This window comes from Pinus tabuliformis, chromosome 7 (assembly GCF_031772625.1).
Source record: "Pinus tabuliformis cultivar Carrire ecotype Pingquan chromosome 7, CPIR1, whole genome shotgun sequence".
Lineage (NCBI taxonomy): Eukaryota > Viridiplantae > Streptophyta > Pinopsida > Pinales > Pinaceae > Pinus > Pinus tabuliformis.
In genome coordinates this window covers 1,312,811,331-1,312,835,834 of record NC_142293.1, presented here as the reverse complement: position 1 = coordinate 1,312,835,834, position 24,504 = coordinate 1,312,811,331, and the positions used below count along the sequence as shown (strand labels likewise).

The 24,504-nt window shown below is 36.6% G+C and overlaps 1 pseudogene; it reads right to left on the bottom strand.

Annotated features, from left to right (window-relative positions):
• Positions 1-18,416: 18,416 nt before the first annotated feature.
• On the bottom strand, positions 18,417-24,047 carry LOC149252363 (uncharacterized; annotated as a pseudogene).
• Between the last annotated feature and the right edge of the window lie 457 nt (positions 24,048-24,504).

Genomic DNA, 24,504 nt, shown 5'->3' with positions numbered 1-24,504 from the left:
CTTTCAATATATAGGAGTCTAAGGGGTCACAATATAACCAAATCTAACCTAACAATAATAATATAAAGGCACAAAAATAACTATAGTGGGATTCTATGGGGCACAATAATAACAACATGGGGACAATAGGGGCACAACAATAACAATAAGGGATACAACAACAATAGTAATGGGGGAATCACTAGTATTATAGGGACCTAACATGCCCCTCTACTTCAAAAAAGTGTTGTCTTCAATGATTGAGTAGTTATGGATGCTTTTGTATAAAATTATCATCCTCCCATGTGGAATCTTCAATGGGTAAGTTCTTCCACTTGATGAGATACTCTGAAATTGATCGATTTTGTAGCTGTCAAGTTCTTGTTTCTTTGACTGCTTCAGGTTCCAATATGATTTTTCCTCCCTCGTCAAGTTCTGGCAATATTGTTTGAACTGGAAGCTTGTCACCTATAACCTTATTTAAGCATGAAACATGGAAAACTGGGTACACTCGGGAAGCTGCAAGAAGCTCCAATTTGTATGCCATAGTACCTATCTTTTACAACACCTTGTACGGACCATAATACTTTGGTGATAATTTATTATCCTTCTTAGCTTGCTTGAGGGACATTTGTTTATATGGTTGTAGCCGTAGGAATACCCAATCACCTACATCAAAACTTCTTTCGCTATGATGTTGATCTACCTACTGTTTCATTCTATTCTGCGCCAAGGTGAGGTTATCCTTTAAGAGTTGGAGAATTTGTTGTTGATGCTTGATGTGATCTTCCATTGCTTGAACCTTAGAATTTTCTCTTAAAGATGATGTGATGGATGGTGGATGATATCCATAAAGTACCATAAATGGGGTCATTTTTGTTGCAGAATGGAAGGAATTGTTATACCACCATTCAGCCAGAGGCAACCATTTGACCCATTGTGTCTGTTTAATAGATACAAAGCAACGAAGATATCCTTCCAAACATTTGTTTACTATATTAGTTTTCCCATTAGATTGAGGATGATAAGATGAGCTATGAGCTAACTTAGTACCAAGACAAGAAAATAATTCTGTCCAAAAATTTCCAGTGAAAATGGGATCTCTGTTGCTTACAATAATCTTTGGGTTTCCATGTAGCTTTTGAATTGTTTCCATAAATGCAGTATAAACTATACTCATATTAAATGGATGAGATAATGCACAAAAGTGTGCATACTTGGTAAGTCTATCAATTACCACCATGATAACACTCTTTCCTTTGGACTTGGGTAATCCTGTGGTAAAATCCATTGAAACCTCCTCCCAACATTGGCTTGGAATGGATAAAGGTTGTAATAGTCCTGGGGTCTTAATTGTTTCAAATTTATTTTGTTGGTAAACCAAACATTCCGCCACAAACTTTTGAATATCTAATTTAAGGCCATCCAAAAAAAAATCCTTCTTAACCCTGTGGTAGGTTTTTAGAAATCCTAAGTGCCCTCCTAAGGGAGAGGTGTGCAATTCCCTAAGAATATTTTGTTTGAGTTGGGAATTCTTACATAGGTATAATTGATCCTTGTACCATAATGAATCATTTTTCCAGCTAAATGTATCAGAGGTAATGGGATCTTGTTGTATCTTTTGAATGAGTGCCCACACTTCCTCGTCATTCTTCCATTCATCCCTTGCTTTGTTTATCCAATCTGGGTGGATAATAGAAATGGCGCAAAGAAATGCTTCCACATCCTCATCCTTTCTTGAGAGTGCATCTGCCACAACATTTTGCTTCCCTTTTTTGTAGATGATTTCAAATTCATAACCCAAAATCTTTGTGACCCATTTTTGCTACTCTTCTGAAGATAATCTTTGTTCTAAAAATTATTTAAGACTATCATGATCTATTTTTACCTTGAAGTGTCTTCCCATTAGGTAGGGTTTCCGTTTCTTAAGTGCATGTAGTATTGCCAACATTTCCTTCCCATAAATAGCTTTGTGTAAATACTTTCCTTTGATTGGACGACTTTTGAAAGCAATGGGTCTTTCTTCTTTCATTAAAACAACACCAATTCCATTTCCCGAGGCATCACATTCCACAACAAAGGTCTTTGTGAAGTACAGTGTAGCTAAGATTGGTGCTTGGTACATTGCCTCTTTAAGATGTTCAAAGGGCTTCGTTGCTTCTGAAGTCCATGAAAATGCATATTTCTTCAATAATGTTGTTAGAGGTGCTGCTATTCTCCCATAATTATTAACATACTTGCGATAATACCCTGTTAACCCGATAAATCCTCGTAGATGCTTTATGGATGTGGGGATTTTCCATTCTTTAATGGTTTTAATTTTGCTAGGGTCTACCTTAACACCTTCATGAGATACAATATGACCCAGATATTCCACCTCTTGTACTCCAAAGAAACATTTGGAGATTTTTGCATATAATTGTTTCTCCTCCAATAGTTTGAGCACCATGTCAACATGTTGGATAGGATCCTTCCAAGACTCACTGTAGATTAGCATATCATCAAAAAATACTAACACAAATTTTCTAAGGAAGGGTTTGAAAATGGAATTCATCAAACCTTGAAATGTAGAAGGTGCATTAGTAAGGCCAAAAGGCATGACCAAAAAATATTAATGACCCTCATGAGTTCTAAATGTTGTTTTTTGAATGTCTTCAGTATTCATTATGATTTGATGATATCCTGAGTGAAAATCCAACTTGGTGAAGTAAATTGATCCATGCAATTCATCCAACAATTCATTAATGACAAGATTGGGAAATTTATCTTTGATAGTGAGCTTGTTGAGCTCCCTATAATCTGGCCACATGCACCATGATCCGTCATTATTGTGAACCAATACTACTGGAGCATAGAAGGAACTTTGACTAGGTTGAATTATACCAGCCTATAGCATTTCTGCAACCATACGTTCAATTTAACTCTTTTGCACATAGGGATATCTGTAAGGCCTGATGTTTGGAGGAACACTTCCTGGAATCAAATTAATAGCATGATCATGATCACAAATAGGTGGAAGGCCTTTGGGAGTCTCAAATACCTTGGAATGATTGTCCAAGACTTTTTGGAGATCTGGAGAAATGGATGATTTTGATGTGGGAACCTCTAGTCAACATAATTGTGCAATTATGCCTCCTTGTTCTTTCTTTAGAAGCTTTTCATTCTGTTGGAGTTGATTATCTTTCCTGGTTTCCCTGTGATACCCCTTAATTTAACTTCCTTTCCTTCTGAAGAGAATTTCATGAAAAATTATTGAAAATTAAAAGCTATTGTACCCAAGGATTATAGCCATTGGACTCGTAGTACAACATCAACACCACCCATTGGAATGGAAAGAATTGGGCTATTCAATACATATTCTACCATGGATAGCTTGATATTATGCACTTTCATGAGAAATTTATGGTTCCTCCACTTGCAACCATCACTTGACACTCTGGTGCTGGATATAGGAATGCCCTTCTATCTTGATAGTTTGAGGAGTGGTAATTCTAGCCAATGCATTACAATATATGGTCGAATTCATTTCTTCTTTTTCTAGGGTTTGTTCCTGGTGTATTTGCTATCACAACTGTAACAAATCCCTTTTGCTCTCTTTTATTCCAATTGTTGTGGTGTCAACCTTGTAGGTTGTGGATGGCTAGGGGCAGCAACACTTCCATCTTTATGATTGTGAGTCATAGGCTTCCTTGTTGCCATAATTTTTCTTTCCATTTTTCTTACCAACCTGAATGCCTTCTCCAATGAATCTGGTTCCCAAAGGTGAATCTCATGTTGGATGTTATATTTTAAAGTCCCTATGAACACATCAATCCTATGCTCCTCTGGAATATCTTTTACCCTTATATTCAATTTTTGGAAGTCCTCAATGTGCTCCATCATTGAACCCTTTTGTTTGAGATTTATCAATTGGCTAAAAAAAGTGTTGCTTTTTTTATCCTCATAATGTGTTATCGTTGCATCTGTAAAAATAGCCCAAGTGACAATTTTTTTATGAGAGCAAAGCCATCGATACCATACAAACTGATTTGGTTCCAAATATAAAGTTGTAATGCATAGCTTTTGTGTGTTTTCCACATTATGGAGATCGAAAAATTGCTCCATCTATAGTATCCATGTTCTGGGATCCTTCCCATCAAACTTCCTCATATCAATCTTTGGAACATGGTGGTTCTTTGATCCAACGTTAGAGTCTATGAAATCATGATTAACATTTATTTTTTTCTCATTATGAGTTTCCTTTACTACCCTTTCGCCATTAGTAAGCATTTCTTGTAGAAACTTTGTCAAATCTGTCTTCAAATCTTCCATGCCTTTCTTTAAATCATCCATGTTAGCTTCCACACCATCCATCTTAGCTTCCACACCGTCCATCTTAGCTTCCACATCATTCATCTTAGCTTCTATGCCTTTCTTTAAACCATCCATCTTAGCTTCCACGCCATACATCTTAGCTTCTATGTATTTCTTTAAACCATCCATCTTATCTTCTGTTACTTTTTGTGTGAGTGAAATTTGTTGCACTTGGTCTCATAATTTTGATATATCATGTTGCATTTCTTCCTCTTCTTCATGAGTCATTCTAGATATTTCAGGTTGCTTACTAGGTGTTTCCATTTTATTTCTTTGGGGCATAAATTACTGATAATAATGCTTCACTATTCCCTTTGAATTCCTTCAAACTAATTTTTCAAACCAAGCTTATGCAAAATTAAAAAAAAACTACTCACCTTTTTTCACTTTGTAGGAGCTCGATATTGAATGTGATCTATCTCTATAATTTTGGATCTCCAAGGTCTAAAATTTCTTCCTATGGTAACCCTCTGAGTAATACTTCTAATCCCGTAAGTCTGATCAAGATTTGATTCTCCAATGAAGAGCTATTCCAAATCTCCCATGATGACCAGAGTATAGATGGGTTCAGTAGAGCGAACTTGTACAACGTGCCATGGGTAACTGTTTCAACGTTAGCTTCTGAAAATGATACCCACAAAACTATAGTCTATCCTCTTTCTGTAACTTCTTACTAAAATTCAATCTGATGTTCACAACAAAAGTTATGACGATTTTCCCAAGGTGACCTTTTTGGAATGTAATTCGGGGGTCTACAAAAACCCTAAATTACTTAGGTTATATATATGAAAATATAGCGAGACGTGATATGAAATTTAGACCCGAGTTTAAGACTGATTTCTTCTCAAATGGGTTTTCTTTTTAGCTTCTGAAACTTCGTAGTGAAAGTGTTATAGCAAAAATTCCATGATGACCTGTTTTAGATGAAATTCTGAAGCTTGCAAAAACCCTAACTTATGCAGATCATATCTCCGAAAATATAGTGAGACAAGATTTGAAATTCAGACTTGAGGTTCAGCGAGATGTCATCTCACATGATTTTGTGTTTTAGCTTCTGAAACTTCTCAGAAAAAAGTTATAGCGAAAATTCCAAGATGACCTTTTTGGAGCAGCGAAACCCTAGAATCCAAACCTCTGATACCAAATGTTATGTAACTAGCTCACAGAAAGATAGAAAATATATATCAATGCCTTAGAATTTAACCTCTTCGAGGGGGAGACCTCCTTTACATTACAAAAATGAACAATTCTTGGATGATTCAAATGACAAACCCTCCTTTCTATATATAGGAGTCTAAGGGGTCACAATAGAACCAAAGCCGACCTAACAATAATAATACAAAGGCGCAAAAATAACAATAGTGGGATTCTATGGGCAACAATAATAACAATATGGGGACAATAGGGGCACAACAATAACAATAAGGCACATAATGGCAACAGTAATGGGGGAATCACTAGTATTATAGGGACCTAACACTCTCCCTCCTATCACCCATATCTCTCTCTCTCTCTCTGTCTCTCTCTCTCTCTTCCCATCCTTGTTCCCCATATCTCTCCTAATTCCTTCCTCTCCCTTCCTCTCATTCTCTATCCATTGCCACTTCCATTCCCTCCTTCAAAACAACCCCCAAAATGTTATCTCTATCCTTAACCCTCTTGCACTCTTTGTCTCTCACTCTTCCCAATTCTCTCTAAACATTGCTTTCCCCTTTCCTTTTTATGCACACTCTATCACTCTTTTCCCCTCTCCTATGTTTCCTCACTCTCTCTCCAACTCCCTCTCTCTCCCCTACCTAATATCCCTCTTGCTTCCATATTCACCTCTTTGTCCTCCTCCCTATCTCTTTCTTTCTCTCCCCATCTACTACTCTTCTTCCCTCTCTCCCCCATCCTCTCCCTCTCCATCTCTCTCTATTTGTTCCCTTTCCCATCCTCTCTATCTATCTTCCACCCACACTCTCCCCCCTCTATCTCAATGTTTGTCTCTACACCTCTCTCCCCTTCGCTTCCTTTCCTCAATCACTCTCTCTTTTGTGTGTGTGTGTTTTCCCCTGTTTTCTTCACTACCTATCTCTTTCTTCCCCACATGTCTCACATCTTTTGTAGATATTCATTATAGATTCAAACTAAAAATTGTAATATGTTAAAAAATTTGACTTGAATCTACTCTACTCATTAACAGAAAAAATAAACGATCGATGAAATCATGAAGCATAAAAGAGAAAGAACTAAATTAAAAATAACACAATAATTTTCTGGGGAAAGTCACAGCTAAAAAACCATGCTATCTATATATTTCATTAGTCAAAGAATATGGATGGATACAATATGCTCTTCTCAACCTTGAGCTCAACTTGCACAAGTATTCTCTATCCTCTTCCTAACTGACTACCTTTTGCCAATACTTAGCAAAATTTCCAAGCCTCCAAGCTCCTAATTCCTTGCATTGTTCCCTTAGGAATTAGCCCCTATTTAATTTGGAAGTTCCTCGATTATGAATTGTACAATCCACATAGGCCTTCCTTTGACTGCATTCACTGTCGGTTTAATTTATATGATTTTACAACTGATAGTACACTGTCCCTAAACTCCAATCTCAGCTGAGTCTTTCTCTAATCTCACATGCATGAGTTAGTTATGAGTGAATATTTAGTTTTTTGGTTGAGCAGTTTTGGTTACACCCCACTACTAGATCTCCCACTAATTCCTCCATTAGTTGGAAATAGTTTAACTGAATTGAACTCAGTTAAACTGAATTAAATAATTACAATTCAAAATAAGCTCAACTATTGCTCCTAATTGTAGGAGATACTCTACATGACTCTAGTTAGACCCTCAACTCGAATTAACTGAGATAACTAAGTCAAATTAGCTTAGTTAACTATTACAAGTTGTCATAAGATGTGGAATTACAATTTAATTCTTAATTTAATTCAAGGACAAACTAAATTAGGATTTTTTCTTGATGCCATTTTTAACATTTCTTGTTGCTATTTAAAACACTCCCTCCCAACAAGAAAGGAATTCAACTCTATCTCGATATGGTACCTTTGGAATGTTCTACATGAAACTTTTGTCACTATTGTTGTTGCTACTGCAACATCTGCAACTAAGAAAAACATCCAAACAAAATAAACTTAATAAACTGTTTGTAACTCTCTAGTAGGAAAACTATGCTGCTGCTGACTCTACTGCTGAGCCTCCTGCTCCGCACTCCTTAGTATCTGACTAACACTGATCCTCCTACCACTGAATACTGTGGGCCCTCATAGTAAGGTAATGGTCCTTGAGACAGACACACCTCAATGGACCCTGCCAAAATTTCTATAACTCTTGGCACTATTGCTTCATATCACCCCACCTCACACCAAGATGTATACCTGCATGTGTTCCCTCTTCCCACTTGGCTCAAACTTCTCCCCCACTAGAGGTCTTTTCTTAAGAGGATGCATCCACTTTCTCTCCTCTCTGCTTCTCTAACTGTGGCTACTCCACAACTTGATGAGGTTACTTCTAAGGCTGCATGTTGAGAGGTAATTCATGCTCCCTCTCAACCACCAAGTCTCTAACATTTTCCTTTCTCCTCAAGGCTTTGCATTCATGAGCTAAATATGATATACTCATACTGTTGTTGGTACAACTCTGTTGATTCTTTCGCACTGCTGCTACAATCACTGCAATAATGTGTTTGAGCTCCCCAGATCCTAAAGTACTAGCTTCCATAGTGCTACTCCCTCTGAAACGAGACTCCCTCTAAGTATTGATTTACATGTGGGAAATATATCTACCCCTCAATCTACCGATAACAATGATCACAACTCCTTTTTGTATCATTAAACATTAGCTCACGGATCTATCCATTAGCAATCTTCTAGCTCTATTAAGAAGTATGGGCATAGGGTCTTCTGGATCTACCCTGCACTAGAGCTCCACCAATATCCAAGGACAACTTCAAATTCTTCTCTTCTATCATGATTTCAGCTTTGATACCATGTAGAAATTTCTACAAATCTATCTATGGTACTATGTAGAAATTCCTTATAGATTCAAACTGCAGATTATAATATGCTAAAACAATTGACTTGAATCTACTCTACCCATTAGCGGAAACAATAAATGATCGATGAAATTATGAAGCATAAAAGGGAAAGAATACAATCACACATGACACAATAAATTTATGGGGAAAGCCATAGCTCAAAACCCCTACTATCTATATATTGCATTAGTCAAATAATCTAGATGAATACAATATGCTATGCTCAACCTTGAGCTCAACTTGCACAAGTATTTTCTATCCTCTACCTAACTAACTACCTTTGGCCAATACTTAGCCAAATTTCCAAGCATCCAAGCTCATAATTCCTTGCATTGTTCCCTTGGGAACTAGCCCCTATTTAATGTGGAAATTCCTCAATTATGAATTGTACAATCCTCATAGGCCTTCCTCTGACTACATGCACTATCAGTTTAATTTAAATGGTTTTACAATTGATAGTACACTGTCCCTAAACTTCAATCTCAACTGGGTCTTCTCTTACCTGACATGCATGAGTTAATTATGGGCGAATCTTCAGTTTACTAGTTGAGAAGTGTTGGTTACACCGCAATTCTGTAGGTTACACCCCACTACTAGACCTCCCACTAATTCCTCCATTAGTTGGAACTAGTTTAACTGAATTTATCTTAGTTAAACTAAATTAAATAATTACAACTCAAAATAAACTCAACTAGCGCTACTAATTTTAGGAGAGACTCTACATGAGTTTAATTAGACCCTCAAATCGTATTATTTGAGCTAACTAATTCAAATTAACTTAGTTAACTATTAGAAGTTGTAATGAGATGTGGAATTACAATTTAATTCAAGGAAAAATTAAATTAGGATTTTTCTTGATGCTATTTTAAACATTTCTTCTTGCTATTTTCAATATCTCCCCCCTTTGCCCTACCTCCCTCCAACACTCTTCATCTTTCCTCTCTCTCACTCTATCCCCCCTTCCCTCTCTCTCACTCTCTCTTGCCATCCCTCCATCTACCTCACTCTCTCTCACACTCTCTCCCTCTCTCTCTTATGCTCACTCAAACTCTCCCTCTTTCTATCTTCTTGACTTGATCACCCTCCCCTAATCTCCATCTCTCTTCCTTCCTCACTATCCCATCTCCTTCCCTCTTAACCTCTATCTCTTCCTCCTCCTCTCTCTAAGCACCTATATTTTATCTCTACCCTTCTATCACCCTTGCTCCCCATCCCTCTCCACCACTTTATCTCAATATATCTCTCTTTCTGTCTCTCTACCTCCCTCGTATTCTCTCCCCCCTCTCTATAAACCTCCATACTTGACCCTCCCTCTCTTTTCCTCTTCTTCCTTCCATCCCTAACTACCAACTCTCTTCTATTTCTCTCTCACTCCACACTATCTCTCTCTTTACCTCTTTCTCTCTCTCTCCCTTCCACCCATTTATCTCTCTTATATTTTCCCTCCCTCTTTCTCTCCCTAGCACTCCCTTTTTTTCTATCCCCTCTATCTCTCTCTCCCCTATAACTCCCATTACTCTCACTCTCTCTTTCTCTCATTGACCCTCCATCTATCTCTTGCATGCTCACTCTTTCTCTCCCTTTGCCTCTTCCTCTATCTCCCTCACTTTCATCCCCTCCTCCACTCTTCCTTTCTCTCCTTTTCCCATTATCTCCCTCCTTTCCTCTCTCTCTTATTCCCATTGTTTCTCTACCTCTTCACTCTCTCCCCCTCTCACTCATTCACTCTCTTCATCTATCCATCTACCTCTCTCCTTCACATCCTTTTTTTATCCCCCTCTTTGTCAACCCTTCTTTCTCTCTATATCTATCCCTTCCTCCCTCCATCCCTTGGTCACTCTGTTGGGTCCCTATAATACTAGTGATTACCCCATTACTATTATAGTTATACCCCTTATTAATATTGTTGTGCCCCTATTTCCCCCATATTGTTATTACTGTACCCCATAGAATCCCTCTATTGTTATTTTTGTGGCTTTATATTATTATTGTTAGGTTGGCTGGATTATATTGTGACTCCTTAGACTCCTATATATAGAAAGGAGGTTTTGTCATTTGAATCATCCAAGAATTGTTCATTTATGTAATGTAAAGAAGGTTTCCCCCTCGAAGAGGCTAAATTCTAAGGTGTTGATCTATCTTTTCTATCTTTTCTTGAGCTGGTTTCATAACATTTGGTATCAGAGCTTTGGATTCTAGGATTTCGCTGCTCCAAACAGGTCATCGTGGCATTTTTGCTATAACTTTTTTTCTGCGACATTTCAGAAGTTGCAAAAAAACCCATTTGAGAAGAAATTGCGCTGAACCTCAGGTCCAAATTTCAGAGCTTTTCGCGCTATATTTGCGGAGATATGATCTGAGGAAGTGGGTCTTTTTGTAGGCTCCTGAATTACATTCCAAACAGGTGACCTGGGGAAAATCGTCATAACTTTCTCTCTGGGGATCAGATTGAAATTTCATAAGAAGGTATAGAAAGAGGATGGACTGTAGTTTCTTGTATGCATTTTGTAGATCCAAAGGTCGAAACAGTGACTTGTGGCACGTCGTACAAGTTCGCTCTATTGAACTAGTCTATAATCAAGTCACTGTGGGAGATTTCGCATAACTCTCCCTTGGAGAATCCAATTTGGGTTAGACTTATGGCATTGGAAAGAGGACACAGAAGGCTACTATAGATCACAATTTTAGAATTGGAGGATCTAAAATTACAGAGATACATCAGATTCAATATCAGGCTTCTACAAAGTGAAAAAAGGTGTGAAGTTTTTTTTTTTTTAATTTTTGCGTAAGCTTGGTTTGAAGGAATTCAAAGGGCATAGTAAAGCATTATTATCGGTAACTGATGCCCCGAGGAAAGAAAATGCAAACACCTAGTAAGGAACCTGAAAGCTCTAGCATGACTCATGAAGAAGAGGAAGAAATGCTACATGATATATCAAAATTACAAGAACAAGTGCAACAAATGTCACGCTCACAAAAGCTAACAGAAGCTAAGATAAATGGCATGGAATCTAAGATAAATGGCGTGGAATCTAAGATAAAGGGCATGGAAGCTAAGATGGATGATTCGAAGACAGATTTGAAGAGAGACATGGCAGATTAAAAGACAGATTTGAAGACAGACATGGCAGATGTGAAGACAGATTTGACAAATTTTCTACAAGAAATACTTAGTAATGGTGAAAAGGTTGTAAAGGAAACTCATGATGTGAACAAAAAAAATGTTAATCATGATTCCATAGACTCTAATGTTGGATCAAAGACCCACCATATTCCAAAAATCGATATGAGGAAGTTTGATGGCAAGGATCCCGCCACATGGATATTACAGATGGAGCAATTCTTCGATCTCAATAATGTGCAAAACACACAAAAGGTACGTATGGCAACTTTATATTTGGAACCAAATCAGTTTGTATGGTATCAATGGCTTTGCTCTCGTAAACAATTTATCACTTGGGCAATTTTTACGGAAGAATTGATAGCACATTATGAGGATACAAAAAGCAACACTTTTTTTAGCCAATTGATAAGTCTCAAACAAAAGGGCTCAATAATGGAGCACATTGAGGAATTCCAAAAATTGAACATAAGGGTAAAAGATATTCCAGAGGAGCATAGGATTGATGTGTTCATAGGGTCTTTAAAGGATAATATCCAACATGATGTTCGCCTTTGGGAACCTGATTCATTAGAGAAGGCATTCAGGTTAGCAAGAAAAATGGAAAGCAAAATTATGGCAACCAGGAAGCATACCACTCACAACTATAAAGACAGAAGTGTTGTTGCCCCTAGTCTTCCACAACCTATAAAGTTGACACCACAACAATTGGAAGAAAAAAGAGCAAAAGGGCTTTGTTACAGTTGTGATAGCAAATACACTAAAGGTCATAAGTGTGCTGAGAAGAAATTATTCTACATAGATTGTGAAGAGGAAGAAGAAAAGGAGCAAGAAAGGTCAAAAGAAGAGGATATAATCCAGGAACAAAGCCTAGATGAAGAACAAATAAATCCGACCATATCTTGTAATGAATTGGTGGGAATTACCACTACTCAAACCATCAAGATAGAAGGACAAATCAAGAAGAAAAAGGTAATAGTGTTGATTGATTCAGGAAGCACCCACAATTTTATTCATTGTAAGGTAGCAAAAGAATTGAATTGCTTCCTATATCCAGCACCAGAGTGTCAAGTGATGATTGCAAATGGAGGAACAATAAATTGCTCTGGAAAGTGCCATAATATCAAGCTATCCATGGGAGAATATGTATTGACTAGCCCAATGCTTTCCATTCCAATGGGAGGTGCTGATGTTGTACTAGGAGTCCAATGGCTACAATCCTTGGGTACAATAGCTTTTAATTTTCAAGAACTTTTCATCAAATTTTCTACGAAAGGAAAGGAAGTTGAATTAAGGGGTATTGCAGGGAAACCAGGAAAGATAATCAGCTCTAATGGTATGACAAAGCTTCTAAAAAAGGAGCAAAGAGGTGTAATTGCACAATTATGTTCGCTAGATGTTTCCACATCGGAATCATCTATTTCTCCAGATCTCCAAAAAGTTCTGGACAATCATTCCAAGGTATTTGAGACTCCCAAAGGTCTCCCACCTATGCGTGATCATGATCATGCTATTCATCTGATTCCAGGAAGTGTTCCTCCAAACATCAGGCCGTACAGATATCCCTATGTCCAAAAGAGTGAAATTGAACGTATGGTTGCAGAAATGCTAGAGGCTGGTATAATTCAACCGAGTCAAAGTTCTTTCTCTACTCCAGTAGTATTGGTGCACAAGAAGGATGGATCATGGCGCATGTGTCCAGATTATAGGGAGCTCAACAAGCTCACTATTAAAGATAAGTTCCCCATTCCTGTCATTGATGAATTACTGGATGAATTGCATGGATCAATTTACTTCACCAAGTTGGATCTTCGTTCAGGATATCATCAAATCAGAATGAAGACTGAAGACATTCCGAAAACAACATTTAGAACTCATGAGGGTCATTATGAATTTTTGGTCATGCCTTTTGGCCTTACCAATGCACCTTCAACATTTCAAGGTTTGATGAATTCAATTTTCAAACCATTCCTTAGAAAATTTGTGTTAGTATTTTTTGATGATATACTAATCTACAGCAAGTCTTGGAAGGATCATGTTGAACATGTTGACAGGGTGCTACAACTATTGGAGGAGAAACAATTATATGCAAAAAGATCCAAATGTTTCTTTGGAGTCCAGGAGGTGGAATATTGGGTCATATTGTATCTCATGAAGGAGTTAAGGTAGACCCTAGCAAAATTAAAGCCATTAAGGAATGGAAAATCCCCACATCCATAAAGCATCTGCGAGGATTTCTTGGGTTGACAGGGTATTATCGCAAGTTTGTTAAGAATTATGGGAGAATAGCAGCACCTCTAACAACATTATTGAAGAAAGATGCATTTTCATGGACTCCAGAAGCAACAAAGGCCTTTGAACATCTTAAAGAGGCAATGTGCCAAGCACCGGTCTTAGCTACACCGGACTTCACAAAAACCTTTATTGTGGAATGTGATGCTTCAGGAAATGGAATTGGTGCTGTTCTAATGCAAGATGAAAGACCCATTGCTTTTGAAAGTCGTCCAATCAAGGGAAAGTTTTTAAGCAAAGCTATTTATGAGAAGGAAATGTTGGCAATACTCCATGCACTTAAGAAATGGCGACCCTACCTAATGGGAAGACACTTCAAGGTAAAAACAGATCATGATAGCCTTAAATACGAACAAAGATTATCCTCTGAAGAGCAACAAAAGTGGGTCACAAAGATGTTGGGTTATGACTTTGAAATCATCTACAAAAAAGGGAAGCAAAATGTGGTGGCAGATGCACTCTCAAGAAAGGATGAGGATGTGGAAGCATTGTTGTGCGCCATTTCTATTATCCAACCAGATTGGATAAGCAAAGCAAGGGAGGAATGGAAGAATGACGAAGAAGTGTGGGCACTTATTCGAAAGTTACAACAAGATTCCAGTACGTCTGATACATTTAGCTGGCAAAATGATTCATTATGGTACAAAGATCGCTTATACCTCTGTAAGAATTCCCAGCTAAAACAAAAGATTCTTATGGAATTGCACACTTCTCCCTTAGGAGGGCACTTAGGATTTTTAAAAACTTACCACAAGGTTAAGAAGGAATTTTTTTGGGATGGCCTTAAATCAGATATTCAAAAGTTTGTGGCGGAATGTTTGGTTTGCCAACAAAATAAAGTTGAAACAATTAAGACACCGGGTCTATTACAACCTTTATCCATTCCAAGCCAAAGTTGGGAGGAGGTTTCAATGGATTTTATCACAGGTTTACCCAAGTCTGAGGGAAAGAGTGTCATCATGGTGGTAGTTGACAGACTTACCAAGTATGCACACTTTTGTGCATTATCACATCCATTTAAAGCCAGTACAGTTTCTACTGCATTTATGGAAACAATTCAAAAGCTACATGGAAACCCAAAGATTATTGTAAGTGACAGAGATCCCATTTTCACAGGAAATTTTTGGACAGAACTATTTTCTTGTCTTGGTACTCAGTTAGCTCATAGCTCATCTTATCATCCTCAATCTGATGGGCAAACTAAGATAGTAAACAAATGTTTGGAAGGATATCTTCGCTGCTTTGTATCTGATAAACAGACACAATGGGTCAAATGGTTTCCTCTGGCTGAATGGTGGTATAACACTTCCTTCCATACAGCAACAAAAATGACCCCATTTATGGCACTTTATGGGTATCAACCACCATCCATCACATCATATTTAAGAGAAAATTCTAAGGTTCAGGTAGTGGAACATCACATCAAACATCAACAACAAGTCCTCCAACTCTTAAAGGATAACCTCGTGTTGGCACATAATAGAATGAAACAACAGGCAGATCAACATCGCGGTGAAAGAAGTTTTGATGTAGGTGATTGGGTATTCCTACGGCTACAACCATATAAGCAAATGTCCCTCAAGCAAGCTAAGAAGGATAATAAATTATCACCAAAGTATTATGGTCCGTACAAGGTGTTGCAAAAGATTGGTACTATGGCATACAAATTGGAGCTTCCTGCAGCTTCTCGATTGCACCCAGTTTTCCATGTTTCATGTTTAAAGAAGGTTATAGGTGACAAGCTCCCAGTTCAAACAATATTGCCAGAACTTGATGAGGAAGGAAAAATTATATTGGAACCGGAAGCAGTCACAGAAACAAGAACTCGACAGCTACGAAATCGATCAATTTCAGAGTATCTTATCAAGTGGAAGAACTTATCTGCTGAAGATTCCACATGGGAGGATGAGAATTTTATGCAGAAGTATCCAGAACTACTCAAGCATTGAGGACAACACTTTTTTGAAGGAGAGGGGCATGTTGGGTCCCTATAATACTAGTGATTACCCCATTACTATTGTAGTTATACCCCTTATTAATATTGTTGTGCCCCTATTGCCCCCATATTGTTATTACTGTGCCCCATAGAATCCCTCTATTGTTATTTTTTTGGCTTTATATTATTATTGTTAGGTCAGCTGGATTATATTGTGACTCCTTAGACTCCTATATATAGAAAGGAGGTTTTGTCATTTGAATCATCCAAGAATTGTTCATTTATGTAATGTAAAGGAGGTTGCCCCCTCGAAGAGGCTTAATTCTAAGGCGTTGATCTATCTTTTCTATCTTTTCTTGAGCTGGTTTCATAACACACTCCTTCACAACAACCCCCCCAATTCTATTGTTGTCTCTCTTCCTTCCTCCCTACGTCTTAAAAGCATGAACTCACTTTCAAAATCACACGAATGCTTTGAGAATCACTCACATGATTTAATAAGCATGCACTCACTTTTCAAAATGAGCATTTCTTTTGAAAATGTCAGTGTGTTCCTTAAAAAATACAAGATGGAAAGCATGTGTGATGGTTTAGAGAGCACAAAGGCTATAGATGGGGTATGAGTGCATGTTTTAAAAATTCAACTCATTTTTCTGAGCATATTCATGATGACCCCATTTCCACTCTTGAATCCATCATATATATATATATATATATATATATATATATATATATATATATATATATATATATATATATATATATATATATATATATATATATATATATATATATATATATATAAACATCAAAACAATCCCTTGAATATAATGTAAACCTAAATGAATAAGAAAAATACTTTATATACAAAATAGTTATGAAAAAAATGATATTATGTTCAAAAATTATATCGACATCCTATAAATAGTTCAATGAGATTTAACCATACAGTGTTGAACTGGTTAGGAATTGTACAAATTATTCTTGATAATTTAACAATGACTTACCTTACTTATTCATCAATTTTTTTTTATTTTTTTCAGTAATTAATGATATTTTATTTTTTTCAATAATTAATAATATTTTAGTTTTTCAATAATTAATAATATTTTGTCTTTGTGATATAAATTATACAACCAAAGAATTATTTTCAATAAAGTTGAATAATAGAATTGAGGTTTTGGATAATTAGTTTAAATATATAAATAATAATCATTTTCATAAGTTAAATGAAAAATGATTTTGGAATATTTAATAAAAAAAAAATTCAAAAATCAGGAAATGTAAAAACCTTCATCTCAATAATTGCATTAATTTAAAATCATTTGCATTCACCATAATTCATTTTTATGTCATAAGGCACTTCCCTCTAAGAAGAACTCCCCTCCCATGCCACCTGTGCAGTTGTGAATCATTGATTTTGATGTTAGAAAATATAAATAGTTTCATACATAGATTGATTAAAAATAGGTATTAATCTATTACAATTCGTTCCAAATGGCCTCACTCATTCTTTCAAAAGATTGCGAGCTAGCTTGGTTAGATCAAAGGGTTATTCTGTGCCAAATATATTCTGCGCTACTATCATGAACACAATCAACTCACACAACATGAGACTCTTCTCGGTTTCATTGTCAGAACAATTGCAGAATTGGATGGGAAGAGAAGAAATATATGGGATTTCCTTACAGAACTGAGGTGGAAGACAAATCTTACACCACCAAAGAGACTACCCTACACGAGTAGAACAAGTTCTACTATGAAATGTCGGTGGTAAGTTGTTAACCATATCAATTTATTTGAGAAGCAAAATAATATTCCAAATTGGATCCCTTCTAGTACTTCGCAAATTAATGGTTCTGAATACAATGTTGGCACTGCTTGCACATATTGAAATTAAAAAAAAAATCACTTGTTTCAAGCCTAGTTGTTTTCTTGATCAGAAATTAATCCAAAAGGCATGGCCATTCAGTGCCATAACTAGTTGCCTCTGCCTGCCCCCAAGAACAACATATTCCCTCGCCTGGCACTGGCCATCTCTGAGGTTTATTGCCTCTTGAGATGGAGGAGGGAAAGGATGTGTCGGAGCCCATTATCACTGATCCTGAGCTAGCTGCAGAAGGATAAGGCTGCTACCAGAAGACAAAGATGCCCTTTTGTACAATGTAGACATGATTCCTGCTGTTGCGTTAAATGACATGACAAACTGTGAAAGCTTATTTAATTTTGACGAGCTCTGATTTTATTTTGATGTACTCAACTCAATGTTGAGTCCATATGGAAATTTTTATGGTTCTAAAGCTTACTAGCTAGCTAGGATCCAGGTACTTTTAACGAGTGGTTAGTTTAAAATGCCTTGTACATATTTCGATCAATAGGAATATTTTTTGGATTTAAAAAAGTGGTCCAAAAATCTAGATAATCGATGTGCATGGATCCCAACCACGAGCACAATTTAACAATATCGTAAGGGAATGTAAGGATTAAGTAATTTTATTTTATTTTTTTTTTATATTGGCTTCCAACTATGCAGAACTTGTCCTCTCCACAAAATTACATTCTTTCCATGCTTGTGTGAAAATTTGTTCTTAATGGGATAAATCCCAAGCTTAATTTCCATCCGGCTAACCAACATGATAAATCAATATATGCCAAAGGATGTCTACACTCTATAGTATACACATACTTCAGATCTACCCTACTGAACTAGGTTGCTGCCCGTGCTCATGTTGGTATTCACTTCCCTGAACTAGAGGCTATTGATTACCCTAATTTGCTGGTGTAGGAAGCATTTGAATAACATATAACCCTCTCCCTTGGCTTGGTACAGGACCAGAAAATCCATCTTATGTAGCATGTGAAGCAGGAAAGCCAGAATCCATATAGTGCCTCAGATCATGTTGAGCAATAGATGAAGAGTGCATAGGTAGTAATCGAATGTATTGTTGATACATATTAGTTGTGACTACAGGTTGATTTATTGACGAAGCAATAGGCTCCACGATAGTCCCTTATGTAGGAGATTCTACATCACTAATAGATTTTTCTGGCCCATCTTCTTCTATCTTCACATATTTCTTAATTGCACGAGAAATCTTTAATTTAGGCTTTCATGTTTCACTCGATTTCATAGAAATTTTTTCTAAGGCCAGTTTTTTCCTAGTGAGATAAACATGTACAAAATGAGAAAATCTAGGTTTATAGGAGAATAATAACCCGTGCAATGGATTCCCTTCAATATGTGATTCAATAGTGTATTATCCATAATGTAACACATTAGTTATTTTTGGTTCAAATATCTTCTCTTCAACTGGCTTAAAAGTGTACACAGAAGGTTTGTCTTGACCATTAGGAATATTGTTAGTTGGTGGGGTTGTGTGCAATATGTTTCTAGGCTACACATCAAGCTTAGGTGTATCTCTATCCTTCTCAGGATCATTTGAAGAGACATGGTGCTCTTGATGCATTCTTTTCAACTCCTTCCTTAAATAAAATTTCTCTAGCTCTTGCTCATCTTCTCCATTTTCTATTTTCATTTCTATATCCAAATAATACATGTCTCTAGGGCCTCCAAGTTTCCATTGCACCCTCCTATGAATATGAGAATGCCTCTGGTGAAATCCAAACAATCTCTAGCAATAGAGAATCTAGCAAAGGTCCTTGACCTGTGGTTGCTACCTTGGTCCACACTCCCATCTCTATGTTTAGGATGTAAATATTGTCAAATAAATTATGATCATCAGTAAATCCACCAAACACAAACAAATGCTTTCCAAGGGATACTATTACATGGCCTGCCTAAGGTGCTAATATCTGGCCAGTTGTGTTGAGCTCTTTCCACACAAGTGTATCTACATCAAGGACATAGACATCAGAAAAATAAGAGTTTGATGCATCCTCCGCACCCAAGACTATAATTTTGTTCTTCCATGACGAGCAAGTGTGGCTATCTCTTTGAGACGGTGGTGTACCATTGGTTGCATCCCTTGTCCAAATTAAGTTAATTGTGTTTAGTATGTAAAGGTCATTTTAATATATCTCTTCAGATTCATCTTGAGATTTTCCACAACCTTCAAATATAAATACATTGTGATCAATGAGTGTAGCACTATGCCCCTCACAAGCTGTTGGTCCTTCACCACTTATGTTAGGTTGCACCCATGTATTTTTAGTAGTGTCTAGCATATGCAAATCCCGTAGAGGGTTCTTCCCATCTGTGCCACCAAATAAAAACAAATTTGTTCCCATAGTGGTACAGTTGTGGCTGTCCCTGGGAGAGGGCGGGGTTCCTTTCACCATGGGATTAATCCATGACTGCTTGCTTGAATCAAATACATGAACATCATTTGTTTGGAAATCATCCTTGCCATAACCACCAAAAATATACTACAAGAGTGTAAATGAATATTTCATCAGGACCATTCGAAACAGGAAGAAGAGCGGAATAATTTGCCACAATTTTGAACAATTGAAGAGTATTTACCTCCCTTTGGTCAGATAACATTGAATGCATAATCACATATATTAGAGAGATGGTCTGGTGCCACTCCGCAACACACAATTTCCATAGCCAGAAAGACAAGACAAGTTTTGTAAAGCGAATTTCATTTATCTGAGTTCGGAGTCATATCCATCCACTGGGGCCTATAATTTCCTATTTTTTTTTAGCCAAATCAACATTGATTTACAACGCTCTCCCTTGAAGCAAGATATCATGATGCTAACCATTTGATCTGGTCCGTCAAATTGAAAACCTTGTAATGTAATGCAATTTTGGCTAAAGCAACCCCTCCTCTTTGTACTTGGGTCCTTGTTTCTTTGGGTTTTGATCTGAAATGTATTGCTCCACCAGGGTCTCAAAGTCGCTAAATTCAATAGTAGATTTCCCACATTTAAGGTTATTCATTTATAAAAGCGCGCAGTGGGGAATTTAAACCCTATTCTAAGTCAATTAATGGAACTACTCATTGGTTCATTTGGGGTGGGTCCGTCGATATCAAAAATCTTAAGAGATATGTGTTTCTAGATTTCAAATGCATTGTTTCCCAAGGATTCATGCTAAATCAAGCAAGGATATGGTCAAATAATGCAAGGTGCTAGTGGGGTAGTCTCCACACATGTGGATGCATAAAAATATGTATAATACATGAAAATATGTTGAGGGTTTAGGTATCATAGAAGGGATAATGGTATGACCATGTACAACAATTTTTATTGACCGAGACTAGCTTTGATTGATGTTCATGATGACTCAATGTGAGATGTATGAAAAAACAATAATCCAAGGGCTAAGAAGCTCATCAACTAAGCTAGGTGTACATAGAACATGCTTATGGCTTTGGAGGAGTGTGTCTTTACATAACTTTATGTAATTGAAATAATTTAGAAGGATCTAGAGTCAACTAGGTGAAAAAAACACTCATAAGCATTTTTCTAGTACAACTCTGTCATAGTTGGGCTATAGATACAATATAATAAATTGGCCCATCATATATAAGTACAATCTCACTTACAAAATAATACAACATGATCATGGACATGACAAACTGAGATTACAAATGACAAGAAGATAATTAAAAAGTTGCTTCAAATCTGTATCTAGGAGTCTTGTAACTACAACTCTTTTGGTATAACATCATCTTCAACACTTGAGTTAACCCTCATGCAAACTGAGGGGAAACAAAATCTATGTAGAGTCTAATTTTAGGTCAAATCCCAACAAGGGTCGATTCATGGTAAAGTTTATAGGGTAGAAAATGGTTGTGTCCCTTTGTCTTGTCAAGGACATGAAGCAAGCAAGGTCAATCAGAAGCACATATAAAAATTGACAATGTTTTACCAACTCTCTCTACTTAGAGACATGAAAAAATCTTAATGTAGCACTCTATCTAGTATAAATATTATATTTGTTTACATGGCATAGAGTTGTGACACCATCTTTCAAGTGTGAAGTAAAAGTGAATAATTTTTTAAGGGTCCCTCTACCTAAAGAAGAATCCACTCTACTTCATGAAGAAAAAATGAAAATCAAAGAGTTTCTCTTCCTAAAGAATAATTCATTCTACCCAGTGAAATAAAAAAAGAGCTCACTCCTTATTGTGAAGACAAAGTGAAAATCCATGAAGGTTAGATATGCCTAATGAAGGAGCCGCTCTACCTACAAAATTTCTATACACAATGTAGGAAACATGCAAATTGATAAACTATGGCTCCACCTAATGGCATTGAGAAGAATTCACTTTGTCCAGTGAAGAAAAAGTGAAAATTAGTTAAGGTTGGTTGCACCTAATGAAAGAATCACTCTAGCTAAAGAAAAACTTACCATTCCCAATGAAGGAAAAGTGTAAATCGGTGAAGTGTGGCTCCACCTAATGAACCATTTTTTGCACCTAAAGAATCCACCTAATGAACAAGTTGTTGAACCTAAATAATAAATCACTATGCCTAGTGAAGAAGACTAAAGAAGAAGTCTCTCACTCAAGTTAGTGAAGAAAGAAAGTGATAAATTTGTTAAGGGTTTATCCATCTCAAAAATGGGGGAAAATAAGTTCAATTCTTCACTTTTGGAGAAGCACTAGTATAGAGGTGTCTAAGTAGGGGGGGCATATAGGTGCTTGTTGAATAGATCTCAAGAAGGAGCAATCAAAGAGTCTTTCAAGTGTGGAATTTTGAGTCATTTTAGACTAATTGCTACTAATTGGAAGTTGTGTGAAGAATTGTGGTTGTGTACAATTCTTCATTACATAATTCATGGGAAGGCTCCTCCCTTTGAAACGTAAGGTACAAATTGATTCTCCCCCCTTTTGAACTCCCCCCTTTTGAACTCGCGAAGTAAACCTCCTCCCTAGAAAACTATTAGTTTTAACCCGATAAGTCCAAAAAGTCCTTACAATGCCTTCCTTCTTACGTGGAACTTTAATGTGCATGAAATCCACATCAAAGAAGCGGAGATGCATTCAAATGGTCATTAGAAGAGATGCCAATTGATCTTGCTAAGATAGTAAGAAACCTTGTTGTGCATATAGAGCAAGCCTAAGAGGAGAAAAATTAGGTAAATAATTAGTTGTTGTGGAATTTTGCATAAATAAATAAACAATTGAAGGGAAAATAATATACAATGGAAGCATAGATTCCAATGAGAGAACTCATGGATCAAGGAAGTCACCTTCTGATTCCACTTCGTTAAGAGTCATCATAGAGTTATCATAATTTGATAAAAAGGTAGAAATACCCACTAATAATCTTCAATGAATATGAAATAAAGAAAAATTGCCAACTTTTGATGCAAAGATGAGAATGAGGCAAGAAGTTGAAGCTTGGTTAACAAGAAGCCAAAAGGAAAGATTGGAAATATATAATTGGCTGGGAATACCTCATTGTTGTGGGAACATAATCGACAAGGGAAGAAGCATAGACAAAGAAAAGTAACCTAGAAACAATTTGAAAGGTACCTTGATAAAAGATATTGATTTTATTCTTATTATATGAAAAAAGTCAATGAGTTTCATGACCTAAAGAAGGGAACCATGATAGTAAGTGAATATGAATGTAAGTTCATGAAGCTTTTGAAGTATGTCTCATTTATCAAGGATGGAAAATTTAATTCGATGTTTTTGTCATTGAAATATGGATTCTAATTAGAAATGAGATTCAAGTCATGGAGCCAAATAAATTAGAGGAAACAATATGAGTTAAGACTAGTGAAGAGGCCAACATGATTTCCATAAGAGATGGATGGATAAAAAGAGATAAGGGCAAGAAAAGAGGAAGAAAGAGTATAAGCATTTGTTCTTCAAGGGTAACAATAATACTTCTCAAACCCGCCAACTCAGAATCAAACTCATGATACAATGCAACCTCCAACTAAGAGAAAGCTAGTAAATGTGTAGCCTTTTTTGTGTGGGAAGTGCATTATGTAGTCCTAATGTTAAGTTGTAATAGAACCCATTACCCTAAATATTCCACGCATTCCATGTTCCCAATAGACGACGAGAGTAGTACGCAAAACCACGAGAGAAGGTCCCCATCACCAGATACTCAAAAGAAAGAGAAGGCCTTTTACCCACCACCACCACCAGAAGATATTAAGCCAAGTTCTTACCATATGAGCTGCTTGAGTTCCCAAGTTTCCACCAGATGTGAGAGAGTTAGTTCAACAAAGTTTCTTGGCCATGCAAATGAAATTTTATTATGTTGTTGGCTAGATGGAGGGAGAAGGGGGAGGTGATACTTAGCAAGCACCCATTCCCCAAACTCACCCATTCCAAGTTGCCAATAGATGAAAGAAGAGATGTCTGCCATATGAGAAAATAGATGTCCCCCATCGTTCCCAACTGATTAGAGAGGGAAGTACTTACCAACATACAAGTGAGGTTACCACCAATGAGCCAACAAACCAACCCGCCTGCCCAGATTCTCCAAACAAGCATCAATCAATAGCAATAGTGAAGAATCTGTAATGGATTCCAACCTTTTTATTAATAATTAATTTAAACCATAACCGTTTCCTTTCCAAAAAAAAAATACTCTTGATTTAATGTATGTTTAGTCTCTTTTGATTTTAATATATGTCTAATATGTTATACTTGGTTTACTAGCTTCAGTTTCATAGTCTACATTTATACTGGGGTCCTATTTTATACTAGGTCTTATTAGGATATGTTTTATCCTAGGCTTTTCATAAAATCAAGTTCATTAAAATCTCAATTTAAATCTGATTACCTAGGGCTCCAACTTCCGAGTCATAATTTTAAATGGATGTATTTGTTAATAGAATTTATA